Source organism: Bidens hawaiensis, unplaced genomic scaffold (assembly GCF_021521415.1).
Source record: "Bidens hawaiensis isolate Kalapana, Puna unplaced genomic scaffold, B.hawaiensis_p1.1 tig00014775_1, whole genome shotgun sequence".
NCBI lineage: Eukaryota > Viridiplantae > Streptophyta > Magnoliopsida > Asterales > Asteraceae > Bidens > Bidens hawaiensis.
Genome location: NW_027492302.1, coordinates 215,337 through 235,867, shown reverse-complemented (window position 1 = coordinate 235,867; position 20,531 = coordinate 215,337). Strand labels below are relative to the sequence as shown.

Genomic DNA, 20,531 nt, shown 5'->3' with positions numbered 1-20,531 from the left:
GTGTTGCTCTAAACAAGTATTTATATCATATATGTGCTCCAAACAAAATTCGTTGGAGAACGACTATAGATCTGTGAGAAGCTACACAAAAACATGTGCACAAACACTATTATCAAGGTATGCAAAAAACCCGGTTCGGATATGCAAAAAACCAGGGTTTCGGATATAACTAGAACCGGGTTTCGGGTATAGCTTAAACCGGGTTTCGGGTATTATCGGGTTTAGATCGGGTACCGGTTCGGGTTCGGGTTTCAACATTGAAAGGAAAACCCTATCCGTACCCTACGGGTAGGGTCGGGTTCGGGTACTAAAAAAACCGGCTCCGTGTTTTTTTTTCGAGTTCGGGTTTTTTTGTGCACCTCTGCTCCTTAAGCTCACAAGTATATTCAGCCAGAGCTGCTCCTGTATAAGAAGCGAGGTATTGTAATGTCGCAGGGGAATCCGCCGTTTCGGCTACCACAATAGTTTATTCCATCGCGCCCCTTTCCTAGAAAGTAGTAACTACCTGAGCCACAGAAGATGCTTTTTGACCAATAGCTACATAAACGCATATTACATTTTGGCCTTATTGATTTAGAATTGTATCTGTTGCTACTGCTGTTTTACCAATCTATCTATCCCCAATAATTAATTCTCGCTGACCACGTCCTATGGAATCATTGAATCAATAGCAATGAGCCCTGTTTGAAGAGGCTCATATACAGAACATCGAGAAATAATCCCCGGAGCGGGTGATTCAATTAACCTATATTCAGAAGATGAAATTTCACCTCTACCATCAATAGGTTTAGTCAGGGCGTTGATATGATCTTAAAAAATACCTCATTACTGCTCAAATGAGGAGTAATAGGTAGGGATGACAGGATTTGAACCCGTGAAATTTTGTACCCAAAACAAACGCGCTTAGAGGTGCACAAATCGGTTAACCGGTTAACCAATAACCGGTTAATTTGGTAACCGGTTAGACTGGTTTTTCGGGTAGGGTAGTAACCGGTTTTGACCGGTTAGAGAATCGATTTTGACCAGTTAGACCGGACCGGTTAACCGGTTAATAACCGGTTTTTAATAAAATAATAATTAAAAAAATCGGTTAGCCGGTTTATAACCGGTTTTGAAATCAATAATACTAACCGGTTACTAACCGGCTGTTAGAATCAGTTAGTAACCGGCTAGGATTGGATTTGTTAGTAACCGGTTACAAAATCGGTTAGAAATCGGTTAACCGGTTTCTGTGTGCACCTCTGCTCACAACAAACTTGTTGAAGCTACTTGGGCTTGCCACCCCCACTCACGGGTTGGACTTCCAAGCCCAACAACAATTGAGGCAAGAGACTCAAAAGGGAGTTTCACTTGTGATGATGTTTTTATGATTCACTTTGCACTTTGCTATTTGAGTTACGTGCAGAAAACTGATAAGCACGAAGGTCTGAGGTAGGCTGCTAGAATGGTTGCAACAAGTCAATGCATGACGTAAGGTGCATGCATTAACCAAAAAAATAATATAGTCTATGGTGTGCGTCGGCGCTTTCTTGAGGGGGTGCCAAAGCTAAAAGTGCACCTATAATTTAAGGTATTTCCATGCCCTAAATAGTTAAAAGACTTTCTATCAAAAGAAGGTTTTAGACTTTTAGCATACCAAAATCCTTGCATAAATCACTTATCCATCAGAATTACCACCTTTTAGTGTAGAGATGATTAAGATTAGAGTATTAGACACATATTGCTTTGTTGTATCTTGTAGAATCATTTTGCCCACATCATTGAGCTTTCTAATTTATTAACAGACAAGTTTGTGCATGGTATAATTTCGTTTTATATGGATGTTTGTATCCAAACCATACAAAAAAATCACTTATAAAAACGTTCAAAAGCAAACTATCAGTTAAACAATTACTAATGTTCTTCAGTTTTTCTAGTTTAGTTTTTATAGTGGTTTGGTTATTATCATTTTTTTGTTATGCTCACCTCTCCATGTTTCATTTGACAGAAGGGGTTAAGAAAAAGCCATGTCACCTATGTTCATCTACGTCCACTTGTTAAAAAGTTAGCAAGTCAGGTTCATAGTACTAAGCAAGTTGATACCCGTTCAAGACGATGAGTTGAGTTGGATTTCACATCCTTAACTCGTAAAACGCAAAGCAAAATCATCAGGGTGGTAAATTAGCCACGTATATATACAGTCTAAAGTACAGCATTATGCTAACCTGAAACTTTTGCTATGAACTCAATATAACATGTACAACAACATTCAAGCAAAATCATCTTCATCATCTACCACACCGGACAAGAGTCGTTTTTTAGGCAAATAATTTCCAACGGAAGGTTTAGGTATTAAAGCTACATGAGTTATTTCTTTTGGTTTTCCTATATGAAACAGAAGTTGTTAATTTGTTCCCGATGGACCCAAGCCCACTTTTGGACCACGCAGATGGTATTGTCTATTGACGTTTATAACTTTTGACCGAATTACCCTTTAACATGTGTGTATCCTCTGGTTTTGGCTTAACCACTGGTTCCACAGGTACAAGCTTTCCACTAATTTGATTTGTAAAAACAAAACTCACCTGCACCAAAATACAAAACAAACATCAATTTATGTCGAACCGTTGATTAAATTACGATAAACTAATGGAATTAACTGATTACCTCATCTCCAGCTGATGCTTGAAAAATAGTATCAGGTACAGTATTTGGTGAAAAATGATGACCCCAGTTAGCTAGATCTTCTTCAAGTGGGGTCCCCACTTGTTTCTCTGAGAGTTTTAATTTATGCAAGCATCCGGAAATGCCTGCAAACCCCCCTATGTCGTCTTCTTCATCTTCTTCATCCGTACAGATTATATCTGATGTTTGTTCACCACAACGTGCGCAGTTCATCTTCTCGTGAATTTCAGATCTGTAAAACTAAGATTTTAATAACTTTACATGAACTAAAGATAGTCGATAAAAAAATATGATAAGCTTACGTGGCATCTTCATGGAATGTAAATAGATCCCGTAAATCCTCTGCTGAGAAATTGTTCCCGTGTTGCATATATGAGGTGTGAGTCAATAGCAAATTTGCATAAAAGAAAAACCTAAGTCGTTTAATTTTTCCTATCAACGATTTGTAGTTTTAAAACGTTTATTTCTTACATACAGGAATTATATACATAAAATAACCATTAGACTAATTTGAACATATGTTTTTTGTCACTTTTAAACGTTTGCCTACACATACGAGTACGCATAACCTACACGTGTAGGTTCAATAAATAAACAAATGCTGTTTATGTACCTTTTTAGAATTTGAAACGAGAGAAATAAATATTAAATTTTATCCATTTTCTTGTATTTCAAAATTGAAAAAACAAAATGAATTATTTTGTTTTTTCTGTTCTCGCAAAAAGCTGTTTTCTGCGTAGAACCCTCTTCTATGTGTGTGTGTGTGTGTTAAAAAAACAAATAATATGGCAAACACCTGCATCTTAGAATCAGCTTGCTCTTGTTGAATTACTTTTTGAAGCCCTTCTTTCAACATCTGTCGCTGGTACACCTGCCACAATACTAGACTCAATCATACACTAATTAGATTGTGCATACGATATACGCATACATGTGTATGTGTGTATACATATATACATGTGTGTAATCGACTACCTTTTCTTCAATGGTTCCAGTGCTTAAAAACCTATAGATGTATACTCTCTTCTTCTGTCCATCTCTCCACACTCTTGCAGCAGCCTACACAGAGGAAAGTAAAGATATTATAATTTTAATACTAAAAAAATAATAATCTAAATAATACTAGCAATGACAATAATTACAAAAATGATAACATACCTGTTTATCATTGGCAGGATTCCAATCAGGGTCAAACAGAACAAGTCTATTTCCACCTATCAAGTTAAGGCCACAACCACCAGCCTTGCTACTCAAAAGAAATGCAAATTCATCCTGCAATAAATTAATCGTATATTCGTATTATTATCATTATTACTATTCATTTAATCATTTGAAATATGACAAATTAAGAAATCTTTATTTGTAAATACCCTTGATGGATCATTGAAGCAGTTGACCAGCTTCTGTCTTTTGCTGATTGATGTAGTCCCATCAAGCCTTAAAAATGGATACCTTCTTTCTCAACATAATTGAACAATAAGGTCCAGTGTCTGAAAAATCAAATATAATATCATCATCACCTTAAACCAAATGACCATAATAATGTAATTTGGTTTTGCTTAAACGTTCATAACTAAAAGTAGAACGGACCTGTGTATAATTTGAAACCAATACAATTCGGCCATCTGTTCTCGTACGCAGATGACCCAACAAACGAGTTAACACATGCATCTTCCCCGATAGTTCAACCCATGCACCATCACCGCCAGTCCAACATCCCGATCTAACATAAAACTTAAAAGTAAGATGAATATAAAAAAATAATAGAACTAAATACAGTTTAAGTCTGTGGTCTGACCAAAATAACCCTTTTAGTCCATTTGGTTGAATTAGTCCAGTAGTTTCATTTTCGTATCAGTTAAAGTCCAGCTCACTAACTCCGTCCAAATTTTCTGTTCAACTTTTATTATATGACTAAAATATCCTTGAATTATCTTTGTTAGTCAAAATAATAAATCTTTGGGACTCGCTTAAATAAAATAAATATTAATACCATAGGTACAATCGATTAAGCAAAATGTATTTTGGTCTGTTTTATCTTTTATTGTTTCTTTATTTTCATGGAATAAAATGTAATTACACAAATGGTCCCTGATGTTTGGTCCACGTCACACCTTTGAAAAGTTTCAAAAGTCACAAATGTAGGGCTTGTAGTTTCAGTTTTATAACATATTTGGAGTCTAAGACTAACTTTCGTTAACTTTTCTGCTAAGTATATGCAAAATGACCAAAAGACCCTTTTAACTTGAAAAAACAAAATTTTACAAAATACATGGACTGGTTATGTAAGTTCCTTAAAAATAAAATACATGATAATTATAAAGAAACAGTTACCTTCCGGCAAACATTTCTGGAGGGAAAAAACGCATACAGCCCTCAAACCCTGCTGTCCCGGGGTTCCCACTTTTCATTGTATCATAAATCAGCTACAATATATAAACTTATGCATCAGAAAACAGTTACTGTACTGTTTTAAATCTTTCAGTAATATTTACCTTTGGATGATTGCAGAGCTTCTTCAGGGCAGTTATATAAGCCAGAACTTTTGTTTGTTTCACATCTTCAGCGATTGCTTGTTTCACCTATACTCAAATTTACCAAAACAAACAATCAATGTCCATACCAATGTTTGGTTTTTACTTATTAGACCACTTCTAATTTACATATGAAGAACATATCGTTATCAGTAATGCCCAACAACTTACATTTTTTGAATGAATAAAGTGAGTATACAGTTCTTTTTGGAGAGGAGTCAGCTTGTAACATACAACCTCAACTATCTGCAAGTATTACTCAACATAATGTTTTTTATTTAACAGAAAATCTATAAGCGAATAGCTATAAGAAATGAAAGATAATTTGCATACCTTTGGTGGTAAGTGATTTGATAGCAATGCGTTAGTCCTCCTCAATATAAACTGACAACACAAATTTTAGGAATTAGCAAATGCTGAAAAAGAAGCCAATATCATAAATTAGCTTTAGTTATATATCAATGAAACAAAATTACCTGATTCACTTTTGCACTCAGTTCTGCTGAACGCTCATTGGCAAGATGTTTCTCTTGTTCAGAAGCAGTGGGTTCTCTCCCACAAATGATTGGTGTCTTCAAATTAGTAAATTAAGAAAAATTCAGGTTAAACAATGAATAAATAAAAGTTACATTATATAAGAACTATAACATGATAAAATCCAAATCCAGTATCGCTCAAATCAATGCTTATTAGTTCTGAAACTGATAACTTATATGGTGATTAATAATTAAAAGCTTAATTAGTTAGCTAACCTCGTAATGACGTCGAATAAACGCAGCGTCACCCAAAATCCCTGGATTAGTGAAGTTCACCATGGCATAAAACTCTTCTAGATGGTTCTGGTAGTTTAAATGAAAGAGGATGGTGTTACAAACAGACAAAATAACTGCAACAACTTCTAAAAATATACAACAAGTCCTTACTTGCATAGGAGTCCCAGATAATAAAATGCGTCTTTTGCAAGAAAGGGCTGCCAATGCCTGATAATCAACATAAAATGGACAGTAGTTAGATGCCATCATACCAAAATGCCAAAAGTTTGAACTTTCACAAAATTACCCGTACCCTGTTAGTCAAAGTCTGGTCATTTTTCAGCCTGTGTGCTTCATCACATATGAGAAGATCACAAGACCCACTATCATTAAACTTTGATGAATGCATATGAAACGTCTCATAGGAAACAATCAGTACCTAGAGAGAACCAGGGTCAATTTATGTCTACTACAAACATCAGGAATCTTTAACTACCTTTACCTGTAATCGGCTATGTGAGCTTCTAAAACAATCAATGCTGGAGATGACATCATCACGGCTACTTTCACATAAAGCAACAAGCTTAACTCTTTCGCCAACCCATTTCTTAATTTCTGCTTCCCAGTTGCTTACTAAACTTGTAGGAGTTACAATTATTGCCTTTTTGACGAGCGGTTTTCCATCAAATCCTTGACGAAGAGTGTATAACAATGTAATTGACTGCAAAGTCTTCCCTAATCTATACATAAAAACAAAATAGTGGTTACATAAGAAAACAGCCAATGTACTTTAACACATCATTATGAGCAATTAAGCCTGTAAAGGAACCAAACGTTCAATGAACAATTCGCAAAACATTCGCCGGGAAGTTCGTTTATGTTGAACAAGCATGAACAAAAAATTTGCTTATTTTAGTTAAATGAATGAACATGAACGCATGTCGCGTGCGTTCAATTACGTTTGTGAACACTTGTTTATTTGCAAACGTTCATTTACATGTTTAATTGAATTTATATAAATACTAACTGGCCAGTCATGTATTAACTTAACATTCAATCAAATTTTACTAACAAGCCTTGTGAAATCAGCTAACAAATTTAATAAACGAACAAGAATATGTTCATTTTCCTCGTTTACTTACGTTCGTTAATGTTCGTTCATTAAATTTGTTCAGAACATAAACAAACGAACATAAGAGAACACGAATATGTTCATTTTCTTAACGAACGAACATGAACATAAAATATGTTCCTTTAAATGCTCAGCTCATTCGTTTGTTCAATTAAAGTTAACAAACGAACATGAACAAACCCTGTTCGCGTTCGTTCGATTCGTTTACAAGCCTATAGCAATAGAAAGTAAAACTTAGCAATTTACCCCATGCCATCAGCCAGAATGCATCCGTTGATATCAGGGCTACAAAAACCTGTAACACATTCAAACATGAACTGTACCCCTTCCCTACAATATCAGATAACAACTGCTTGTAAGCGACATATATCAAGACATAACCTACATAAACTGATTTCTCATATATCTACTTAATGTATATCTAATGTATTTCTAACTAAATGCAGTACCTCTGATGGGGTCGAAGGAACTTAACAAGTATATGATCCACTTCAATGGGTATTAAACTGCAATCTCCATCTTCAGCATTTTCAGGCTGCCATAAAATCATAGGTTCAATATCCAGTGGCAGCTTAATAACCTCTTCTGGCACTTCCTCTTCCACAGAAACAGGAATATTCAACCTGTTCGTTACGGGAATCAAAACCGGCCTGTTTGATCCCCAAGGTACAAACCGTTTACGAGCACACAATCGGCGAACCAGTTGGTCATTCTGGCTGGAATATCCATCAGCAGAAGGAGGTTTAAAAGGCCTCCTGAGAACAGCTTCTCTTTCGGTAACAGAATAAACTCGTGGAAGTAATGACTGCCTTTTCACAACAAGGTTTCCTCTGATACCAAAATCACAAATTCATGTTAGCTGATTCAAAATTTTCAAATGCAAGCTCCAATAACATGAATACATAGTTTTTTTCCTATAGCAAATTTGATAGAAATCAAGTTGCAAATTTTACTAATTTAGTCTAAAATGAATGATTTTAATCACCAGATATGAATTGGAATTGATTAATCGAACACAAAATAAACACACGAGAATATTTGGCACAACTCACCAATTTTATTAATCAAGAAAATAACTTTATCAATTCTCCATAAACCTAACATGAATTCTTTGGGGTTATATAGAGACTCGATTACAATAAAATACAAACACAAACTCCTATTTATCTATTAAATCAATCCATTAGCTTGAACCGGCCCCACAATTTCATATACAAGCTCTGATAACATGAATATATAATGTTAGGGCTTATATGCTAACCCTAGCTTTTTCCTATAACAGATTTTGTTATAAATCAAGTTGCAAATATTAATATCTTAGTCCAAAATGAATATAATTGAGAACAAATAGCATCTAATTGAGGTGTAAATTAATGGAGTACCTTAATAAAGCATCGACGTTCTGCGATTTGCACACAGGTGGTGGTGGTACGGCGTCGTTTTGATTGCAACTTTCATCACTGTCAGATCTAGATAACACATCGTCTGTATCGTCAGATTCGTCTCCAGTGAAATCTTCGCCGGAATCGGTGGAATCGGAAACGGATATAACTTCTTCATCGTCTTCCTCCATAGAAGAGCTAAAGCTAAGCTAGGGTTCTTAATTATTATTTCAGAATTAGGACTGACTGGTTCTGGTTTTATTTATATGGTGTGTTTGGTACGGTACCTGTGTTCGAATAAAAAATGGCGGTAAAATGCACGGCCTCTTGAATCAATATTATGTAGGTGTTTGTATTCCTTATTTTGGAGGGGTGTTTGAGATTCCTTGTTAAAATCTTTTAAAAAGTTAATAAGAGCATTCACATCCTGTTTCATGTATATTTCTTATAATTTAGTTAAAAACATCATTTCATAAATTTATCTATTATTTTTCAAAATTCTTCCACATTCTATTCCCTGTTCATATCTATAAATTAATTTTTTATTATTTTTTTCTCTTTTGTCTTATTATATAGTAAATGATGATTGGGAGATATGTGATATATTATATGGTATGGATCAAACATGAGTCCCTATATTTAGGGATTTACTTTAGTTGTTATATAACTCATCCATATAATAGGGAATGGATTTGAGAGGTGATTTTGATGGTTTTCTTAATATTTACCCTAAATTATATGGGTTTGACAACTTTAGAGAATGGATTGAGAATGCTCTAAGGTGTATGTATTGGCAAATCATAAAACCTTATGAATTTTGAATGAGACAAAAATAAATGAGTTTTGAAAAGTTATGAATCTCTAACTTATTAACTTAATAAGTTTGATTTACCTATTACATCATTCTAATCCTCAAAACCCATTACACTCCTTTTAATAAAAAGATGGTACTTTTTAGTCATTTTGGTTTTCCCCACCACATAAGTTAATCCAAACACTTTTTTATAATTTTTTTAAAAAGAATTAATAATTTTATAAGTCTTTTTTGTTAAAAGTCATTTTTCACTTAAATAAGCAATCCCAAACACACCTTTTATCTCCTTATAACTTTTCGTACAACTTCTTAACTTATTTATTAACGTATCCCTCACAATAACATACAATACCAAACATCTTTATTTTTTTCAAATAAGTTATAGTTTGCTTAAAATAAGCAAATCCCAAACACCCTTCATAAGATTATATTTTATATGTCACTTTTAACTGAAACTCGAAAAGTAACCTTGAGAAAGCCATATCTGAAGCCGAAAAAATCGTTAAATATTTGGATTGGGTTATACGTCTAGATATAAAACTTTGAAACCATAATAATCCAACCTGAAGAACACTCATACCTCAGTGTAATCATGTCAGTTAAATATTGTTCATTTTTTTCGTATGTTAGTACCTACTAGGATCACCGCCAAATCAAGGCGGGCGTTGAGGGTTCGAGCCCCGTCAGTCCCGACGGATCCAATAAGTACGTCAATTCACCTCTTGATTTATGTGAACAATGGGGCATAGAGCGTAATCGAATTCTGAAGGGTTTTTCTTCTTTTTTCAGGATTCTGTCAAAGAAAGAAAAAACTCTAAACTAAAAAATAACTAAAATAGTGAAATTGATAAAATATTCCATCTTTTCTCCCCCGACTCATCTTTCTCATACTTATTTGGCTTCCAAAGAAATTTAGATAATTGAAATTTAGAACCTAATGTAACACCCCGACCGATGGCGGATTATACATCGGGGCGCCACGTATTGTTTCATTACTCGTGACACTATTTGGGTGTCAATATTTAATAAATACATTTTCATTGCGCACGCGCAGAACACAAATCGTAAAGTAACATAAATCATATCATAACTTAAAATATTCAAATAGCATAATTTGTCTTGTTACATTTTAATCTAGGTCCAAAGAAAAAGAAAACATCCTACGTGTCCTTGAGATTCCCAAAAGCAGCTACAGCAAACCTGAACATGTGTTAAAATAAAACGTCAACACTTGCGTGTCGGTGAGAAATCAAGTTTAATAGATGTAAATAGATAATAATAAACACTGTGCGCAACATGTGCTTAACTGGGGTTTAACATAGGGTGTAATCAGATTGTGATCAAGCCTAAATAGATCATAGCTCATAGTTCAATCCGTGCTCCCAATCGAGCACAAAAACAAATAATCATACGTGCATGTGTAAACAAAACAAGAAAACCGTAAACGATAGGTCTCCCGTGTTCATCTAATGGATCCATGAAAACTTCGGAATAGGCCGAACAAAGCGGTTAATGATTCACACATACAAATAAACAGCCAAGTAAACGTCCATAACACATGGGGTTTTGCGCACATAAATTTCATAAACAAGTTTAAGACTCAAGTTGTACGAACACATGAACATCCCAAAACGTTAAAAATAAAAGGGGATTAAGTACGAGATTACTCACCTGTAAAAGGTGCGTCGAAAGATAATGCAAGAACCAACTTTTAAACAAGCGAAAGTTAACCTATAAATAAGAGGTTATTGGTTTAACGATTGGTTTTTATGTCTAGGATATATGCAGTAAGTATCGATTTTGTTAGTTAAACAAATTAAAACAAAATATATATATTTATATTTACCGAGATTCTGGGCAGAACAGAAGAGAAGACTGAGGCAAAGAGAGGAGTGGCGTTGCTGAGGAACTACGGCAGAGAGCAAAGGGAGAGAGATTTGGGGAGTGTTTAAGTGTAGTGTGTGGAGTGTTAAGAAACAAGAAATTAGCTTAATTTATAGGAAAACCCAAGGGAACACAATCCCTTGAAAGGGGAAAAGATCTTATCAAATCAAGCAAAAGATATTAAAAAGCACAAGAAACCAAAAGCAAAAGATATCAAAAGATATGCCGGCAGCTGCAGGGGATGGGGAAAAGCTGACAGGTTACAGATCAAAGCATGGGAGGTGTCAGATAAAGCACTGTTCAAGACATGCAAAAGAAGATTTCAAAAGATTATGTCAGTCACTTTTTATGTCAACCAATAGGATTGGTGCGCATGCTGCGCCGAAAGTGGCTTTTCGGACAGATGTCGGAACTGACCTACAGTGCTCATACAAAAGATAAGATATTTCAAAAGAATACAGGCTGACCTAAACTGAAGAAAAGACTTAAGGTCTAGCGCGAGAAGACTCGAGCACGCGCGAGGGCAGAGGTGCACAAATCGGTTTTTTTGAAAAAACCGGTTCGGTTTTTAACCGGACCGGTTTTTTTTATCCAGAAAAAAACCGGTTCGGTTAATAACCGGACCGGTTATTAACCGGTTATTATTGCTGAAAACTCAAACCGGCCAAACCGGTTTGGACCGGTTTAGAAACCGGTTAGAACCGGTTATTAAACCGGTTTTTTTATAACCGGTTTTTAAAAACCGGTCTAACCGGTTAACCGGTTTTTTTTTTTTTTTTTTTTTTTTTTTTTTTTTTTTTTTTTTTTTTTTTGCTTTAGGGTTTAGGGTTTCGTTGTTAGCATTCTTTGCTTGGAAGATTAAAAACACATAACTTTCATTTATAGCTTTTACATTAAAAATACAAACATTAAATCGTTATCGCATATTCGTAACTCAAAAATACAAACATTAAAGAATGTTTAGACACGATTACATTAACAAGTTGATGTTTGTTACTCATTTTCTTCGCTACCCGATCCCGAGCTATTCCTTAGGTAATCGTCGTACGCGGCTTCTTCATCGGTCATTGGTTGAGTGTGTCCTTGATTGACCTCGTCTTCATACAAGGCCGCCTCATAGTCCATTTCCCCCTCGAGTGAGCGTTGATGTTGTGCCCTGTCTAAAGAGTCCAAGTAATCCTTGTAGCAAATCGACATCTCTACAGCTGGTGGAGTGAGTCGAGTCCTCCTAATCGATATAACCCTGCCAGAAACAGAAAAAGCAGACTCCGAAGCTACCGTGGAAGCTTGGACCGTTAGTAAATCTTTGGCCATGGCGGCGAGGATCGGAAACTCATCCTCCTTACCTCTCCACCAAGCCAGCAAATCAAGACTTCTAAATTCATCCGGAGTCATGTGTTTCACAAAGTTGGTACCACCATACCTTCCAAGTTCACTGCTTGGGGTGTTTACCCTTTGACGTTTACCGGCGTCTTCCCAAATCATGTAGTACATCCCCATTTCAAGGTCGGTTTGGGATTGGGATTGGGCAACAGCTCTTAACGAGTCATGAATTTGGGAAGACGACCCGTATCTTGTAAGGTAAACATCATACATGTTTGCCAAGGTGGTGTTGAAATCATTCTTTAAAGTTTGGCTATAATAGGGGTTTTGATCGTCGTTTAACCCTAGCTCATCACAAATTTTTTCTATTAAAGCTTCAACACCACCAACATTGATGCAAGGGTTTAACGCAGCAGCACAGGTCAAAACAGCGGGTAGTTCTTGAAAATATTTTTTAAATTTTTCTTTCATTTTTACACCCATATCAAAATAAGGTGCACCCCTACAATGAAGGTCACTCAACTTTGTGCACATGACAGCAATTTTTGGTAAAGCAATGGGGCTTGTTGGATAGTAAACCCCGGATAAACTACTTGTGCAAGATTTAAAAATTTGAAGAACCTCCGTAACGATCTCAATCAATAACCAGTTTCTAGGATCGTACGGTGCACATTTACCCCTATTTGACAAAATTTGATGAAACGCAATTAACGATTGTTTTTGTTGGATGGCTTTCTCAAACATTTCACAAGTCGAGTTCCATCTTGTTGGACAATCCCAGTTAGGCCCCAACCATTGACAGTTAGCTTCTTCACAAAATTTTTTGTATCTTGAAAATGTTGAATTGTTGCTAAAAACATCTCGTAACATTCTTTTAAAATTGTTTCTTTGCGTTTCGATCACGTTTAACCCATCTTGCACGGCCAAGTTGATAATATGTGCAATGCATCGGCTATGAAAAAACGCTCCATCACAGATAGGTTTATACTTTAATTTTAAATGGCCAACCGCGGCCGTATTGTTGGACGCGTTATCAAACGATATTGAAAAGATTTTATCTTCAATCTTGTATTGTCGAATGACTTTATCCAAGAGTTTAAAAATATTTCTACCCGTGTGCGGGTAATCAAACAATTGAAACGCAACGGTTCGTTTCATCATTTGCCACGACCGGGGGTCAACCCAATGAGCCGTCACACAAATGTATGAGTCGGGCGAACCATTAGGTACCGACCACACATCCGTGGTTAAGTTCACACCAGTTTGTAAGTTTGAAAAGTATGAAATTAGTTCGGATTTAGCGTTTTTCCATGCTTTAAGCATATCTCTTCTAAGGGTCGAACGACTTACGTGTTGGTAGCGTGGTTGAACATACGTTTGCATCATCTGCGTGAATTGAGGGTTGTCGAAGTGGTTGAAAGGAAGTGATTGTTGAATCACAAAGTTGCCAAACTGTTGACGTACCGCTTCAAGGTCGTACGTAAACACCGTTCCTTGATTCGTCATCTCCGGCTGCGAACTACTTCCGGATTCGTCCTTCAAGACCTTGCAAGAGGGCTTTTCTACATGAGCTCTTAAACTGGAGTTTGCTTCTTTGTTATAAAACTTCAAACAATGTTTGCATCTAGCTTTTTGGGTTCCGTTAGACATTTCGCATAGGTCGAAATGTTGCCAAATATCTTGGTTTCGTTTCGTGGGGATGACCCGAACGACGGTTTCTCCCGTGTTCGAGGCACCCATGTTGACCGATGAAGCAGCACTTTGGGAGGCCATGATAATCGACTACGAATTAAGAGTGGTATACTCGAGTATGAAATAAACGACTACGAAAGAAGAGCGTTTGGAGTTGTATAATCGCGTATGAAATAAACGTTTAGAGCTTTTGGAGTTGTATAATCAAGTGTGATCTAACCAATACCCAACCTAAACTATATATAGATGTTTGTGGGGGTAAAATGGTAAAAAAACCAAAAAAAACGGCTAAAAAACGGTCAAAAACACAAAAAAAACGGCTATAAGGCCGTTTGGTAACGTTCGAAAACCGGTTAAACCGGTTAACCGGTTATTAAAAAACCGGTTAACCGGTTTTTTTTATAACGGTAATAACCGGTTATTTTAAAAACCGGTTAACCGGTTTTTTAATAACCGGTTATTAAAAAAAACCGGTTTTTTTTATAACCGGTTATAAAACCGGTTTTGGGTCCAAAACTTATAACCGATACGTAAACCGGTTACGTAAACCGGTCAAACCGGTTTTTAAAAAAACCGGTTTTTAAAAAACCGGTTTTCGGTTAAACCGGCCAAACCGGTTCCGTAACCGGTTTTTTTGACCACCTCTACGCGAGGGCGAAGGCAGACAGAACAATCCTTAGCGCGCCGCGGGAAGAACAACAATCCTTCGCGCGCCGCGGGAAGAACTACAATCCCTAGCGCGCCGCGGGAAGAACTAAAATCCTTAGCGCGTCACGGGAAGAACTACAATCCTTAGCGCGTCGCGGGAAGAACTACAATCCTTGGCGCGTCGCGGGAACAGTTCGCCTCACGTATCGCAGGAACAGCTGGTCTTCACGCAGGCTTCCTTGTAAGGAGTCTGGCGCGTGGAGCTGCGCAGACATCCTTAGGCGGGAAGAACCAAAGGACAAGCAAAGAGTTAAGAGAAAAAGGGGTTCCAGGCTTAAGGGTTAAGCAGAGGGGCGGGACGGCGACAAGAGAGAAAAAGGGAGGCGGGACGGCGGAGAGAGGAAAGAAAGGGACGGGTCGGCGGAAAAGAAATTATTATTATTAGTAATATAAATATATATATATATATATATATATATCTGATTTATTTAATGTTAAATTTACAAAGATTAATAATCAAATTTTAAATCATAAAAAGAATCGGATTCGAAAACGGGTACCTGGGTCGGGTCGGATTGGGCAGTTGTCACAGTCTCCCCTACTTTAAGAAATTTCGTCCCGAAATTTATCTCGAAGTAGGTTGCGCAGAGAAAAGGTGCGGGTACTTGATCTTCAACTGATATTCCCTTTCCCAAGTGAACTCGTCTCCGCGCTTGGACTGCCAACGAACTTTGACAATAGGGATGCGACTGCGCTTGGTTTGCTTTACCTCGCGATCCATAATTTCAACAGGCTTCTCAACGAAATGCATAGACTCATCAACTTGAACTTCATCAAGTGGTATGTGGAGGTTCTCGTCAGCTAAACATTTCTTGAGATTTGATACATGGAAAGTTGGATGCACATTACTGAGCGCGGGCGGCAGGTCCAGTTTGTAGGCAACTTTTCCCACCCTCGCAAGAATCTTGAACGGACCAACATAACGAGGTGCAAGCTTACCTTTCTTCCCAAAGCGGACAACACCCTTCCAGGGCGACACTTTGAGGAGAACAAGATCCCCAACTAGAAATTCGAGAGGCTTCCGCCTGCGATCTGCGTAACTCTTCTGTCGGCTTCTGGCAGTCAGCAGATGATCACGGATCTTGGCGATTTTATCGGTTGTCTGTTGAACTAGTTCGGGTCCTGTGATTTGAACTTCACCCACTTCGCTCCAACAAATCGGCGAGCGGCACTTTCGACCGTAAAGTGCTTCAAATGGGGCCATACCGATGCTGGAATGATAGCTGTTATTATAAGAGAACTCGATCAGAGGTAGGTGTGAATCCCAATTGCCTCCAAAATCAAGAACACAAGATCGAAGCATATCCTCAAGGGTTTGGATGGTTCGCTCAGACTGTCCGTCAGTCTGAGGATGATATGCAGTACTCATGTCCAAACGAGTTCCTAACGCAGATTGGAGAGATTTCCAAAAGCGAGATATAAAACGGCCATCGCGATCGGATATGATGCTCAAGGGAGTACCATGACGGCAGACAATTTCCTTGACATAAAGATGCGCAGTTCAACACGGTAGGTTTCACGAATGGGCAGAAAGTGGGCAGACTTGGTCAATCGATCCACTATTACCCAAATGCTATCATGTTTGCTTGCGGTCAAGGGTAACTTGGTGATAAAGTCCATTGCTATACTTTCCCATTTCCACGTAGGAATTTCAGGTTGTTCGAGCAAACCAGATGGGCGTTGATGTTCAGCTTTTACCTTAGAACAAGTTAGGCATTTAGCTACGAACACAGCAATATCCTTTTTCATACCAGGCCACCAATAAGAAAGGCGCAAATCTTTGTACATTTTGTCAGCACCAGGATGAACGGAATACCGAGTTTTGTGTGCTTCACTCAGTATGACAGAGCGAAGATTCTCATCATTGGGGATCCAGATGCGATTGAGATAACAGAGAATTCCATTCAGGTTAGGGACTAGATGCGCTTCTGCACCACACGCTAACTCGGCGCGTAGGTTGCCTTTGCTGATCGATGCGCGCTGCGCGTCGCGAATGCGCGATTCAAGATCGTTTTGGATCGGCGCGAAATGAAGCTGCGTGCGCGGCAAGATACAGTTGAGTTGACTGGGTTTGCGGCTGAGCGCATCGGCTACCACATTAGCCTTTCCAGGGTGATATCGGATCTCACAATCGTAATCGCTGATGAGTTCGTTCCATCGGCGTTGTCTCATGTTAAGTTCCTTTTGATCAAAAATGTGCTGAAGGCTTTTATGGTCTGTGTAAATGATGCACTTAGTCCCATAGAGGTAGTGTCTCCAGATTTTTAAGACAAATACAACTGCACCAAGTTCGAGGTCGTGAGTCGTATAATTCTTTTCATGAATTTTGAGTTGCCTAGACGCGTAAGCGATAACCTTGCCTCGTTGCATAAGTACACAACCGAGACCTTGGTTGGAGGCATCACAATAAACGACAAAGTCGTCAGTACCCTCAGGTAACGCTAGAACAGGAGCTTCGCACAACAATTGCTTGAGCGTTTGAAAGGCTTCTTCTTGCTTCGAGCCCCAAATATACGGTTTGCCTTTGTGCGTTAATGCTGTTAAAGGCAAGACGATTTTTGAGAAGTTCGAGATGAATCGCCGGTAGTAACCAGCTAAGCCCAAAAAGGAACGGATTTCGTTAGGAGTGGTCGGTGCAATCCAGTTCTTGATTGCTTCAATTTTGGATGGGTCGACATGAATACCCATCTTGTTTACAACATGACCAAGAAACTGTACTTCATCAGACCAAAACTCACACTTGGAGAGTTTGGCATAGAGTTGTTCGGTTCGAAGCTTTTGCAACACCAACTGAAGATGTTGTTCATGCTCGGCCTTGGTTTTGGAATACACCAGAACGTCATCGATAAACACGATCATGAATCGGTCCAAGAAAGATCTACACACCCGGTTCATTAGATCCATGAAAATAGCGGGTGCTTGGTTAAACCGAAGGGCATGACCAAGAATTCAAAATGACCGTAGCGGGTTCGAAAAGCAGTATTGGGAATATCCTCTTCGCGGATACGCAACTAGTGATAGCCAGAACGGAGATCGATTTTGGAGAAACAAGAGGCACCTTGGAGTTGATCAAAGAGGTCGTCAATACGTGGTAAGGGATACCGGTTCTTAATGGTGAGCTTGTTCAGCTCGCGGTAATCGATACACATGCGAAACGATCCGTCTTTCTTTTTAACTAACAAAACCGGAGCACCCCAAGGCGAAGAGCTAGGGCGAATGAATCCTTTACCGGTCAACTCTTGAAGTTGACTTGCTAATTCTTGCATTTCAGCGGGTGCAAGTCGATAAGGAGATTTGGCTACGGGGGATGCGCCAGGGACAAGATCAACACGAAACTCGACTTCCCGAGCGGGAGGTAAACCAGAAAGATCATCGGGGAAGACTTCAGGAAAGTCACGCACGACGGGGATTTCAGAAAGTTTCTTCTTTCCTTCATCGGGTTTGACCACATGAGCTAAGAACGCGACACATTTCTTCCGCAAAAGTCTTCGGGCTTCAGAGCATGACATAAGTTTAAGACCTTTAGATGGTTTTTCGCCGTAGATATGAAGATCTTGACCATTTTCCCGAGGAATGCGAATCAACTTCTTGGCGCAGATTACTTCGGCGAGATTTTGCGAGAGCCAGTCCATACCAATAATAACATCAAAACTTCCAAGAGGCATGGGAATGAGGTCGATTAGAAAATCATGTTCATTAAGGTTAAGCGTGCAATCTTTGATCACGGAGTTTATTAAAATAGTTTCACCATTAGCCAATTCAACTAAAAAGTTTTTGTTTAAGTTTACTCGCGGTCGCGCAAGTTTTTGTTCAAATGCGCGAGAAATAAAACTTCTATCGGCGCCAGTATCAAAAAGTATAGATGCATATTGTCCGTTAAGTAAAAATGTACCATTAACCACGTCATTATTCGCTTGCTCTTGGTGCGCGGTTATATTAAAAGCTCGTCCGCGCGCTACTTGGTTTGAAATTTGGTTAACCGGATTAGCTTGCGTAATTTGTACTTGCAGTCTCGGGCACGCGTTCCGGAAATGACTGGGGTCACCGCAGTTATAGCACGACCTGGGTCGTGGATTAGGGTATGTTGGTTGTGGGTTTAGCAGGTAAGTTGGTGGTGTTTGCGCGATTGGGTTGGCGGGAAGGACTCTACAGTTCTCAGCAGTGTGACCAGTACGGCTACATCGGTTACATTGTCGGCACGGGACTTGAGTTGGATGGTGAAGTCTACAGGTTGGGCAAAAGGGTTGGTTTCCTGTGTAAGGTTTCTTAGTTGACGGGGCAGGGAGTGCGGGATTGGTTAAGGCATAGTTATGGACTACAGAGGGTGTTGGGTAGGTTGACAGTGGGTTAGGAGCGTATACTAGAGGTTGGTAGGCGGGTTGCTGGACAACGAGCGGGTTGGTAAGCGCGTAGGTTTGATGATTGGGTCTGCGCCTACGCTTGAGGTTGTTACGGTTTGAGGGTTCTGGCTTGGTTTCTGTTGGTTCTGGGACAGTCTTGGTGAGTTTGGTCTTCTCGGCTCCCCGCAGGAACAGGGTTCCTGCCCTGACATGGTTGTCGCTGAGCACAGCGGCCAACTCGATGGCGTCAGAGAGGGTTGCTGGGTTCCTGGCCCATACAGAATCTTGAATTTCCATGGGGAGACCCCCAAGAAACTTCTCGATGGCTCGGCGGGAAGGGGTAACTAGGTGTGGGACAAGCAAACTTAGTTCGTGGAAGCGCGTAGCGTACTCGCGCGCTTCGCCACTGTACTGCTTCAAGTTCCAAAATTCCTCCTCAAGGCGCTTTATTTCGTTGGGAGGGCATAATTCTCTAGTCAAAAGTTCCTTGAATTCCTCCCAGAGCATGCTAGAAGCAGCCTCTGCGCCACGCGCGTGAGCTACTCCGTTCCACCAAGTAAGCGCCCTTGATTCTAGGACACTTGAGGCGTATAAGGTTCGTCGGTCTGGAGGGCATTGGGTATGGAGGAATGTGTTCTCAATTTTCTCGAGCCATTGGAGCATTACGGTGGCTCCTTCAAGCCCTGTGAATTTCGGAGGGTTACCCGCATTAAAGGATTTAATATTGTATCCGGAGGGGTTGGTATTATTTTGGTTTAAGGCTTGGGCTATTGCGGCGGCCATTTCCTGGGAACGTTGCTGCCTACGTCTGCGCGCGGCTTCTCTCCTCTGATGACGGCGAGCTGATAGCGGAGGCATTCTATAAAAGTTTTAATTTTGTTAATATCTTGGTATGGGAAATCGTTTTAGCGCAAAGTATATCGTCGTAAAGCTTGTTTCGCGGAGTTAAATGCTATCAAATTTTGAAGTAAAATATGAATTTAAATGCAAACTTAATACAGGTAATGAATTCGAATTGAAAATCGACAATTCATGCGTCACCATGACTTTCCGAATTCTCAATTTAAAATATCGAGTAGATGAATATTGGAGATTGACAATTCATGTATCACCATGACTTTTCAAATCTTCAATTTAAAACATAAAGTTAATGGGGATTGAAAATCAACTATTCATGTATTACCATGACTTTTCGGATTTTCAATGCTAAATCCCAACAACAAACGAATATGTAAGTAAAGAAATAAATTGAAATTTAACAATAAAAATCGAAAGATCGCGGATAAAACACGAAATCATGTGCTGC

At 38.8% G+C, this 20,531-nt stretch overlaps 1 pseudogene across 1 annotated transcript; it reads right to left on the bottom strand.

The window, feature by feature from the left end:
• Window positions 1-2,079: 2,079 nt before the first annotated feature.
• LOC143547698 (protein CHROMATIN REMODELING 25-like) lies at window positions 2,080-8,748 on the bottom strand (annotated as a pseudogene). Its single transcript, XR_013137818.1, has 20 exons — window positions 8,465-8,748; window positions 7,532-7,912; window positions 7,329-7,412; window positions 6,453-6,690; window positions 6,264-6,389; window positions 6,122-6,178; window positions 5,951-6,037; window positions 5,675-5,770; window positions 5,532-5,582; window positions 5,370-5,444; window positions 5,160-5,246; window positions 4,999-5,090; window positions 4,255-4,387; window positions 4,035-4,154; window positions 3,823-3,936; window positions 3,640-3,723; window positions 3,461-3,535; window positions 2,967-3,025; window positions 2,647-2,896; window positions 2,080-2,564 (listed from the first exon to the last, which is right to left on the bottom strand). The product of XR_013137818.1 is annotated as a protein CHROMATIN REMODELING 25-like (transcript).
• Between the last annotated feature and the right edge of the window lie 11,783 nt (window positions 8,749-20,531).